The sequence below is a fragment of the Nicotiana tabacum genome, chromosome 22 (genome assembly GCF_000715075.1).
Source record: "Nicotiana tabacum cultivar K326 chromosome 22, ASM71507v2, whole genome shotgun sequence".
Classification (NCBI taxonomy): Eukaryota; Viridiplantae; Streptophyta; class Magnoliopsida; order Solanales; family Solanaceae; genus Nicotiana; species Nicotiana tabacum.
Genome location: NC_134101.1, coordinates 79,553,968 through 79,566,493, shown reverse-complemented (window position 1 = coordinate 79,566,493; position 12,526 = coordinate 79,553,968).

Sequence of the window (12,526 nt, the reverse complement as noted above, 5' to 3'; positions counted from 1 at the left end):
TAGTCCTTTTTTAGAGTTCATTCTTCCTTATGTATCACATTCGAGTTTATATCTTGTTGGCGCACTGTGGGCATCACATAAGATTTTTGGCAGTTTTTGAGATGGCTTATTACCTAAGAAGCTTTTACTTAGTGAGACGAGGTTATTAAACCTAGTATCAGTGCAGTCAGATTTATATAAGGTATATCTTAGAGAAAATATCGTTATTCAGTTCGGAATAAGGTAATGGTACTTGTCAGGAGGAGGGACTCCATGATCTATTGTTTCGACAGGTGGTTATTAGCTGGTACACATCTCTACCGTCGTGGCAGTATTTCGAAGGTTGGAACATTACTTATATACGTCATGAGATGTATTGTGGGCATCAGACTTGTAAGATTCTAGCTAGTGTGGTCGGGGGATGTTATTATGGGCAACCGACTTATGAGGTGCAAGGTGTGATTTCAACATAGGTGCATGATCGTGTATTGGTACAGTGTGTGTTGATTGATACGATGTTCGTGTGTTAGAATCAGGTTTTGCAAAGAAATTTGAAAGTTCGAATTTGGTTCTAAAGCTTGTTAGCTAAGGGTATAGGGAGGATCTTCAGTCAGGCTCAAGCTAATGTGCTCCATTGGGTTGTGGTGGCACGAGCAGGTGCCCGAGGTGTTAAACAGTGATTTTGGACAACTCCATAATAGTTCTTAGCACGTTCGAGGATGAACGTATGTTCAAGTGGGGGAGAATGTAATGACCCGACCGGTCGTTCAGATATTTGAGGCTTTGAGTAGCTTCACTTCAGGTATTATGACTTGTACATGTGGTCGGAATTGAATTTCGGGAAGTTCGGGGTTGATTTGAAAATAAAATTCTATTTTAGAATGCTTTAAGTTGGAAGAATTGACTAAGGTTTGACTTTAAAGTAAACGACCTCGGAATAAAGATTTGAAAGTTCCAATAGGTTCATATGATGATTTCGGACTTGGGCGTATGTTCGGATTGAGTATCGGAACACTTGGGAGCGTTTCAGCGCTTATTATGGGAGGTTGGTATTTTAACGGTTTAAGAATTTCATAAGTTTGGTTTGAAGTGGATTTTGATGTTATCGATGTCCGTTTGGGATTCCGAGCCTTGGAATAGCTTCGTTATGTTATTATGACTCGTGTGCGAAATTTGAAGTCATTCCGGATTGATTAGTTACGTCTCGGCACAAGATATAGAATTTGGAAATTTGAAAATTTATAAGTTTGATTCGAGGCGCGATTCATGATTTTGATATTGTTTGACGTGGTTTAAGGCTTTGACTAAGTTCGTATTGTATTTTGGGACGTGTTGGTATATTTGGTCAAGGTCCCGGGGGCCTCAGGTGGATTCCAGATTGTCAACGGATGGAATTTTGGACTTAAGAAAAAGATGGAGGATTCTGGTTGCTGGTGCTCCCGCTTCTGCGGAAGCTTCATTATAGAAGCGGCCTCGCAGAAGCAAGGCAGTGGACCGTAGAAGCGGCTAGAAGGGAGCTGGGATGAGGCCGCAGGTGCGAGGTTTGTGCCACTTTGCGAAACCGCAGTAGCGGATTCTTGGTCGCAGGTGCGACTACGCAGAAGCGAAGTCTGGTCTGCAGATGCAAAGATAGGGGGGCTGAAGTGGACCGCAAAAGCGGTATTTTTGCCGCACCTGTGGAACTGTAGAAGCGGTCAAGTGGCCACAGGTGCGAGGCGTCGCTGGGCAGTGTGTTCTTTTATGAACGGGATTTGGCACATTTTCTTCCATTTTCACTTAGTTGGGGCACTTTTGGAGAGCTTCAAGGGGAGATTTTCATCAAGCAACACAAGGTAAGTGACTCCCACCTCTTACAAGTTAAATATATGGTTTGTATATGGATTTAAACATGAAAATTTGTAGAAACTTGGGATTTTGGTAAAAAATCGTGAATTTGTTATTTTTGGATTTTTACCACGAAATTGGACATGGAATTTGGAATAAGTTATATATTTTAGTTCGTGGTATTATGGGCAAAGTTTATCTATGAATATTTTTGGAATTCGGGCACGTAGGGCCGAGGGTTAACTTTATTGACTTTTAGAGCGGAGTTGGGAATGTTAGGAATTGATTAATTATAAGCATTTGGAGTATAGTTTTAGTGGTTTGCACGTTGTTTGACTAGTTTCAAAGAGAGGGGCATCGGGTTGAGGTGTTTGAGTGGCGTTGGAGCCAGTTATGGAATTTCGTAGCAAAGTAAGTCTCATGTCTAACCTTGTGATAGGGAAACTACCCCTAGGTTATATTTATTGTTATGTGCAACTAGTTGTGGGTGTTACGTACGCACGAGGTGACAAGAGTCCGTATGTAGCTAAAGCATGTTTATGTCCAGGTAGACTTATGACTTTATCATGTAATAATTGAATTATTTGAACTCGTTTTGCTGGCTTAATAAATTAAGGTTATATCTGAAGTTAATTTAAAAATAAATATATGTATAATAGACCGAGCCTTAACACTTTGAGTTGTGGACGAGTTATTTGAGAAGCGTAAAGATTATATTCGTTATGTGCTCATGTATTGTATTGTAAACACGTGTCTCATAATTCGGTATCTTCTTTACTTTTTTGTGGAGTTGGCCGAATGCCTCGGCAGTATATTGATGCATCTATGGTTCGTGCTGCACGACCCTCGGAAGCGTACATATTATTCTAGATCGGGCCGAACGACCTCGGCGAAAATCATGCATTATAACACTATTAGTCAAAATATTCACAAGATAAACCTTCCACTAATGCCCGACGCTTTATATGGTATTCATATTTATTTGGGATTTATACTTGACATCCTCTAAGTTGTTAAGGTAGAATACAAGATCTAGAAATTCATGCTTTAAAAGAAATAATTGGAATATTATATAACTTGATGATTTATCCCATTATTGTCGTATGCTTCATACCTGCTTATGTTTTATTATACTACTTTATTGGACCTTTAGTAAGTGTCGATATCGACCCCTCGTCACTACTTCTCCGAGGTTAGGCTAGATACTTACTGGGTACGCATTGATTTACCTACTCTGCACTAAATGTGCAGGATCTGACAGATTCATTTGATGATCACCTTGGCGCGTAGGTGCACCTGTTGAGGAGATTTCATGTGAGCTGCATTTCAGGCTACGCATCGCAGCCCACCGAGTCTCCATTGTACTATTTATTTTATTCTGTCTTATTACATTCGGGACAGGTGTTGTATTATTATTGTACTCATTAGAAAATGCTCATGCACTTTTCACGTAGTTATTATCATTTTACCCTGTAAATTCTATTTTATACTACTTAATTAATGGAAATTATGATTTTACAGTAATAAAATGAGTAAACAAGTCGATCAATCACAGTTGGTTTGCCTGACGGCGATGTTAGGCGTCATTATGACCTATAGCGGATTTTGGATCATGACAATTCCAATAGGTTCATATGGTGATTTTAGACTTGGGCATATGTTCGGATCAAGTTTGGCCAACGTGGAAGTGAATCGGCACTTATTGTCAAATATTTGCATTTTGAAGGTTTTACAATTTTGTAAGTAGATTTGGGGTGGACTTTGGTGTTATCAGCCCCCGTTTGGCATTTCGAGCTTGGGAGTAGGTTCGCTGTCATATTGTACTTGTGTATGAAATTTGGTGTCATTCCGAGTTGTCTAAATATGATTCGTCGCGTTCGGAGTTAGTTGAAAGAAATTTGAAGTTTAGAAGTTGATTAGTTTGGTTTGGGGTGAGATTTTGGTTGCAATATTATTTACATATTCCGAGACATCGAGTAGGTCCCTATTATGTTTATGGACTTGTTGTTATAATTGGACGGGGTCCCCGGGGGCTCGGCGGAATTACGAACTACCTAGAGCAATGTTGAAGTTCGCAGGTTTTGGTGCTATCTGGTGTGAATCGGGATAGCGGAGGAGCCACAAGATCGTGTACTGTTATGTAGGGAAGGGTGGTGATTTTTTCTTCGCATTCACATAAGATGGGTTGCGATTGTGAAGATGAAGCTGGTTGAGCTTCACGTTCACGGGGATAAGGTCACGAACGCGATGGGTGGCATTGGCTAGCCTCATTGGAAGCTTGTGCTTCGTGATCACTTTAGTCAGTTTGCGATCGAGTAAAAGTATGTTCTGGGGGGGGGACTGGATTTTGGCCTTCACATTCACGGGGTCCTATTCACTTTTGCTTAGGCTTGTGGTTGTTACCTTTTACGATCGCACTGAAGAAAATTCAAGTTGTGGCAGTTTTGGCCATCGCGATCGTGTGGGTTCTTTCGCGATCACGAAGAGGGAGGACCTGGGCAAAATATAAGATTTAACTTTAGGAATTAGCTCATTTCATACTATTTTCTCTTGCCTTGGGCGATTTGGGAGCTTACTGAAGAGACATTTCATCGAGCATCATGGATTAGGTGCGAATATTAACATGAATATTAGTACAATTGTGGGATTTGGCTGAAAAACCTAGAATTTGTTAAAAATGATATTTGACCATGAAATTGGTTATGGAATTGGATATAAATTATATATTTGAGTTCGTGATGCCATGAGTATTATTATCTTTGAACATTTCAGGAATCCGGGCACGTACGCTTGGGGTTGACTTTTGTTGACATTCCGAGTGGGTTGGGAATTGATTGTAATAGTTAAATTATGAGTTCTTGAGCATATATTGATTGGTTTGCACGTTTCTTTGGCTAGTTTCGAGTTGCTCGGCATCGATTTGAGGTGTTAGTGAAGTGTTGGAGCCGAGTAGTGGATTTGAAAGCAAGGTAAGTCTCTTGCCTAATCTTGTAAGAGGGGATTATCCTTATAGGCACTCTATTTATTATGTTCTACTTATTATGGGTGCTACATACATACGAGATGACGAGCGTCCATGCGTAAACGAGATTCTTGGTTATGTCCGGGTACAATTAGACATACATCATGCCTTAACTGTAATACTTGAATTAATCTTGCATGTTTGATTACTTGAAATCATAACTGAGCTTGAGACTAGACTTTACGATTCGACCGAGCCTCTTTACTTTGAAGTTTAGCGGGATATTTGATTGTCGGTAATAATTATGCTTTTTCTTGCTTTCTTATCCTCGTGTTGTGGTTATGTGATCGGTAGCTTTGTGTTTTCTTATCTCGCACGTATCTTCGCGAGTGGGGCTAGTGGTCCGATGATAGTTTCTCTATTCCTATGGGATATGGACATTTGCCTTGGCAGTATAATGAGATGCATCTGTGGATCGGGTCATACGATCTCGACGGCATTGTGTAATACTATTCTTATGGGATCCAGCCGTTTTCTTTGACAGACTCATGCGTAATATTCGATAGGGTGTCAACGTACATATGAGTTTTCTTGACTTGATATTTAACAATGTACTTGATTCTGGTTATTTTTTTTTCCTCCAAGGTAATTTATGGTATTTGATGATTTCGTAATTACTCTTACATTGAGAATCATGTTATTTATATTTATCCGTTTCTTTGCTACTTGTTGTGCTTCATACTTGTCTACCTTTATGTACATTATTATTGGACCACAAGTAAGTATTGATGCAGACCCCTCGTCACTACTTCATCAAGGTTAGACTAGATACTTACTGGGTACGCATTAATTTACATACTCATACTTCACTTGTGCACTAATTTTGCAGGTACTGAGACAGGTACATCTGGTTGTCACTCATGCGCGTTGTCGCATCGGTTGTAGACTGTAGTGGTGAGCTACTTTCCATGCTTTCAACCGCATCATCCGGAGTCTCCTTACTATGTTTATTTTATTCTGTCTATTTTTATTCCAAACAGTAGTTGTAGTGGTTGTGTATATTCTACTAGATGCTCACCGAGTTTTGGAAATTTTTAGTAAAACCTATCTCTACTGTATTATTGTAATTTTTGATTTGTTCGTATCTCATGACTTAATAAGAATGAAAGTATTTATCATGGTTTCTAAACCTATCTCTACTGTATTATTGTAATTTTTGATTTGTTCGTATCTCATGACTTAATAAGAATGAAAGTATTTATCATGGTTTCTAAACCTATCTCTACTGTATTATTGTAATTTTTGATTTTAAAAAGTGTTATAAATTGTTGTTTGTGTCGATGGGTTACCGTTGGATTGCCTAACGACAGTATTGGGCGCCATCATGACATATGACAGAAAATATTATCGTGACAACCTCGTAACCATGGGTAACTCCCTATCATGAAAAGGATCATCTGGCACACAACAACTTGTGAAAAACATTATCAAAGAAAAACCTCTTTGCACCCTCTACCTTAACCCTGGCCATCTTAATAAGCATAATCTTCCCCAAATTAATCTTCATCTAGGTCATAAAAGCATATAACAAACACACCCAATACGTGTCACATTGGTATCGTAGTATGTGTGCATCATTCGAGCATTGATCAACCTTAGAATCACCTTCGCGGATAGAGAAAAGTAGCTATGTTGCAAGGTACAGTGGAACCCATTTTGGTCCCTATCCAAGTAGCCAACGAATCAAAACCACATAGCATGTGGCGAATATTCTTTTTGGCACCCAATTTTAGCCCAACGTGCTTAAAACGACCTTCTCTAGGCAATCTAGTCATTAATAATGTAAAACAGTATTTTTACATATTTTTTAAGCTTTAAAATAATTTATTGATAATTATTTATATTTTTATAAATATTAATTTTTTTATTAATTTATTATAATTTTTAAAATATCACTATTTTTACGTATTGTTTTTAACCTCAAAATAATTTGTTAATAATATTTTTACTATAATCTTACTCTAATTAATTTATAATTTTTAGTCCAGGTCACATTATTCATCATATTACATTAAACATATTTTTATAATACTAAATTATACTTTATCTACGCTTTATTTGTTTGTCTCTCTATATATATATACTAAATATATTTTATAACATAATCTATTATCACATGGAAGTCTGAAGAATTTATCCTAAACGTGAATCATATTTTTTGATATTTTTACATACTGTATAGATAATATATCTTTTACAACACACACACACACACATATATATATATATATATATATATATATATCACCTTGAGGTAGGCCATATTTATGGGAATACACTTGAATTTTTGTTATTATTGTATGTCTTACCTTGCACCGAACATATTTACGTATATATTGGTACATACACATAATATATAGTATCGAAGCACATAATTTTGGCCCATACTTTTATGAATTCATGGTTTGGGCACATGGTATTGGCCTATGGTTTTAAAGAACGTGGGATAAGCCTTTTACCCAATGGACAAGTACTGGACGGGAGAAGATCCCGCCAAAACCAAATTAGTTGACTGTATGCATACCAAAATATAGGTAACTTCGGGAGTAAGCGGAGTGACTCCAACGGCTGGTGGATGGCCTACTGATGTGGCTCAAGTGGTGATCTATCTGTACCTGCGTCACATGAAATGTAACACCCCCAAAGGGACTTGAGTACGATATGTACAAAGTATGTAGGGTGGAAAGTGTATGTAAAGCATACTAAAGCTTGGTTGTAAGCTGGAAATCTGAATATAAGCTGAAAGCTAAATAAGAGTCTGAACTTGGAACTGATCTGGAATTGAAACAAAGTTTAAGCTGAAACTGTTCTGACATTGAACTACTATCTGAACTAGTACCTGTCTGGCGTTATGGGCTATATCCCCCCAATCATATAATTATACATCTGCACTAGCCTCATGTATACTTATGCGATGCACACTTTAACTATCTACACATATATAACATTCCTCACTGGCTTTATGGGCTATATTCTCCCAGCAAGTAAATATATAATTAATAGGCTCAGCTGGTGTTATGGGCTATCTCCGCCCAGCATATAATCAATAGATTTCGCTGGCATTATGGGCTATATCCCCCAGCATAATCAATGAAATCATGTATGAGGCATAACACATGTGGCTACATCATATGGACTCAAGAAATCATGAAGGAAACCATAAACGAAATCACAAACGGAATCTGATGCTCGTCGTCCATGAGTTGGATAGAGGAGCCTATACCTATTTTAGGGAGAAACTCAGTATGTACATAATATACTAAGTCTAATTAACTCGTTAGGATCCCTCTAGATTCAATTTAGAACTAAGAAACTTCGTAATGTAGACTCATAGTGGCTAACTTGTGACAGGAAAGTCTAAGTATGATTTAGGAATAATTTAAGCATCAAAACATGATAATTAAGCATATATAATATTAAATTAAGCTATTAGGATCATATAGGGTTATGTATACATACATATATCAAAGGAATGGAACAAACTGAAGTCCGGATGGCATAGACCAAATGGTCGATTCGCCCTTTTTATTTTTGTTGTGTTTTGAAGTTTCAGCCTAAACTAGTTTCTTTCATTCCTCACATATGGAATTAAATACTATACAATGATACAGTGCGTTCTGAAATTTCCCTTTAACAACTCTTAAAAGATCAAGAATAAAGTCTCGAACATATCTTAATCAAATCATGCCAAAAACAAAACGAAAGCTCTATATACCTCTTGTGTTCTTACTTCTAAACCTTTTTCACTTTGATCCACACCCTTACTTACACTTGTATAGCTAAAATACATAGGTGAAAAGTGATGGTAGGCTATAATATCATATTTTAGTTGATTATTACATACCAATTTACTGCACTTTAATTGAGTTTGAGCTTTAATCGCTAGTATTTTGCACTAATTGTGTATTTTATGCCTTGTAGGAGAGATTTCAAGCTATGTAGATGTTATGGAATAAATTTATGTGATTTGGAGCTTTAAAGTCTGAGTAAAAGCCCAAGTAATTAAACCGAGATTGTGTTCGGGGATCAACGGATGATAGTGGAACGAAACAAAGAATCGAGCAGGCATATTACGCAATGTCTAGTCAGATACACATAACATTTCGCTCGGAACTACGTTTCGTCTATACAATATATTGTTAGAAATCTCATTCAATATGCTACAATTTTCATGTTTTACGTGGTTTCAAATTCCTAACAGAACAGGGTCAAAGATACACGGCCGTGCACTGACCGTGCATATGGGGCAGAACAGTATGAAAAGTGTGCGGCCATGTGCGCGGGCACACTTCCAGGTGCGCGGCCGCGCACGTCGAACTCCAGAAAAGTGTCCATATTCGCGTAGGAGAAGGTGTATTTGTTTGGTCTCGATCCTACTTGGTATATATACATAGAAAAATGGTATTTTGAGGACTTTTGATATAATTTAGTCCTAAGGAAGCTAAGGAGAATAGGGAGGAGAAGCAAGAGCACAAGGATTTTACCATTCCTCCTTACTCAAGACAAGGGTTTGGATGTTTCATATTTTCCTTTGACTTAAACTTAATTGTGATGAATTTCTCCATATCCATGGACTAATTCTTCCTTAGGGATTGATAGATTTGGTATTTTGAGAATTGTTTGTGGATATTAACTCTAGTTTTATCCATTGAAGCATTTTGGGTGTTTTTATTGTTGCATATGTATTCACTTGTTTATGTAATCGAAAGAGACATAATTTGTGATGTTTTACATTATCTTATTGGTTGAGTTCATTGATTCTTATTAGTAATCGAAAGAGGCTACTTGAATTAATGTTTAGACCTAGTTAGGAGGATAATCGAAAGAGGTTCTCTTAAGGATCTATCCACTACGAATTCTTGCATATCTTTACCAAGATTAACTTAGTTCATATCGTAAGGTTGAGACTTAATCGAGAGAGGAGTTTCTACTGAATGTTTGAACATAATAGAGTGAATTCGAGAGACTCACTTGAACCATAGAAGTGAAGTAACTAGAGTTAATTCCCAAACAAGTATCTTACACCTATCTAATCAACCCCTGTTTTCTCCCTTTGATATCTTCTTGCTTACTCTTGTTGCGATTTTCATTAGCCAATAGTTTAGACTTTTAGTAAATTTTAGTTTTAAATTACACAACTCTAAATTGTTGATCATCTTGGATAGCAATTAAAACTAGAAGCTTCGAAAATACTGTTTAAATCCAATCCCTATGGATACAATATTTTCTATACTATATTCGACTAGCGAGCATAAGGTTTTAGTTTTTTTTCCTTTTCCCTTTCTATTTTATTTTCTTTTTTAGTTATTTTCTTTTTATTTTGTAATACCTAAAAAGTTAGACAAGATACTATAGATATTGAACTCTAAATATTGTGAAGATGGAGTACAACAAGCCTATGAAAACAGTTGAAGAGTTAGCAGCTGAATATTATTAGTGGTCTGCTATGTGTTTTAAATGCGGTGGAAATCATCTATGGGTTGACTGTCAAGCAGGTATGTAATCTTCCTATGGTTCGTATTTTGAACAGTCTCACTCTATTTCTAATCTGTACCGGTATAAGGATTCATATGGGCATAATCTTGACTCTGGTTGGAATGAATACCCTTATTATAACTTGAATGGAAATGAAGTGAGACAGCCACCTAAATGGGAGAATGATAGTTTGGAAGAGCTTGTGTATAAGTTCATAAATAAGCCGGTAGAGAGATTTACACAAAATGATAAATCCATTAACAACCTAACAACGCAAGTGAGGCAATTGGTAAGTACACTGTCAGGAAGCTCATTGCGTTGTGATGGCGAATATATGGAGGAGATACCCTGTGAGAATAACCCTACCCAAGAGGATGAGCATCCACAGAGAGAGCTTTTCACTGTTCAAGATGACTCTGATTCAACTGAGATGGTCGAAAATAAGGCTGTGGTTGAGTGTGAAGCAACGGAAGAAGAGTTCAAACCTCCATCCACCTTTCCACATTTGCAACCTTTAATAGAAGAGAATGAGAAACGAATGGTCTTGGACATACCAGAGGAATATTCACTTGTCCTTTCTTCTTTGTTTTCTTATTCTGACCTTGATCATGTGGATTTTATTTTTGGGGATTTGCAGGAATATGTATGGATTGATCCCGTGAAAGAATGCAGAAACAAGTTAAGGATCATCATGAACGAGCAATTCACCGCTCAAGATGAGGACAAGAAAGAAAGAAAGAAAGAAAAGAGCGGGTCTTGCAGGTATCCTTAGAAGAATTGGGCTTAATGATCTCCATAAAGAATCCCAAGTAGCAAAAACGAGGAATGAATTCAGAATTAGGGGTGGAGTTCATAAGTTCTCGGAAAATAAGAAAATTTAGGGAAGTTTTCGTTACCTTATGCTTTTTAATTATGTGTCATGGGGACATGCCACAACTTAAAGTGTGGGGTGAGGGATATGATGTATGTATGTATGTATATTAGTTTTAGTTTTCTTTTGTTAGTTTGAGTAGTAGAGATAGAGAAATAAATTGAAAAAAGCAAAAAATTGAAATTTTTTGATTTTTCCAGACGATGGATATCATTCGACGAGTTTCTTAAGGGATTAAAGTTGAAAGGAAAAGACAAAATAATTTTATTTTAATAGGTAGTGTATTAATTCCTCCCTGGTCTTTCTTTGTGCCGCGGTTCTTTTCCAAGGGTTTTATTTGAATTAGTTTTTATTTTTGTTAGGTGTAGTAAACCTTGTGATTTTGTTTGAATTGAAAGAAATATTTCTTCACTTGGTTATGCCTTGAGAAGAGTGAGTGCTTTGGTTGTGATGCTTAGGCTCAGTTTTTGACTCTTGTGTAAGTACCTTAAAGTGTATGATCTTAACTTTGCTTAACTGCTTTGACTACAGTGTCTTGATGAATCCAATCTTAAGTGAGGTATGTGCCATGTGTGTGTGAGGTTAGTATGATTCTGTGCATTGCATTTGATGTCTAGAACTTGCCCTCTGTGTTTGCAAAGCGAAATAGTAATTTTATTCAGTCTTGGAAATGATTTAGGCATTTCTTTGTGGAGCCAGCTATATGTTTTTACCCGCCTAATTATTATGTATCTCAGTTAACCTCGTTGAGCCTGTAATCCTGTTTCCTTGGCAACCACATTACAGGCCTTACCCATAATATTGTGCAAAATATTCCTTGATAGTGGAACTCTTGATGCAATTGTGCTTAAAGAATAGGGAGTTAATGCATATTGATGTTAAGGTGGAGTATGGGTTGACATAAGTGTTGGGTTTGAACAATGAAATGTATGTATTAGAGTGCTTAGGGAGGTATAGTCACTCTTATATCTAAATGTATCCTACCCATCTCGCAACCTACATTACAACCACTTAAAATTTGATTCTTGACTAAATGAACTCGATTAGTTGAGTAGTACATTGTGGGAAAGCATATGGTTCATCTTTTGTGGCATATGAATGTTGTTTTTGCGAGTACGTTAATTCTTTCTATCTTGAGTTCCTGATTGTTCTTAATTTTATTGTGTGTGGAACTACTCTCTATTGTTGTGAGGGCACTTAATTCATGAAGGAAAGGTAATGTGATTTACCTCTATATTAAAGTAAGTGAGTGAGTTGTGAATAATGGGTGGTACTTTTGAGTCAAATCTTAAGGTAGAGATATTACACTATTGTGCTTAGTCTATTTTAAATATTCTTGGTGTGATGAGTTAGGA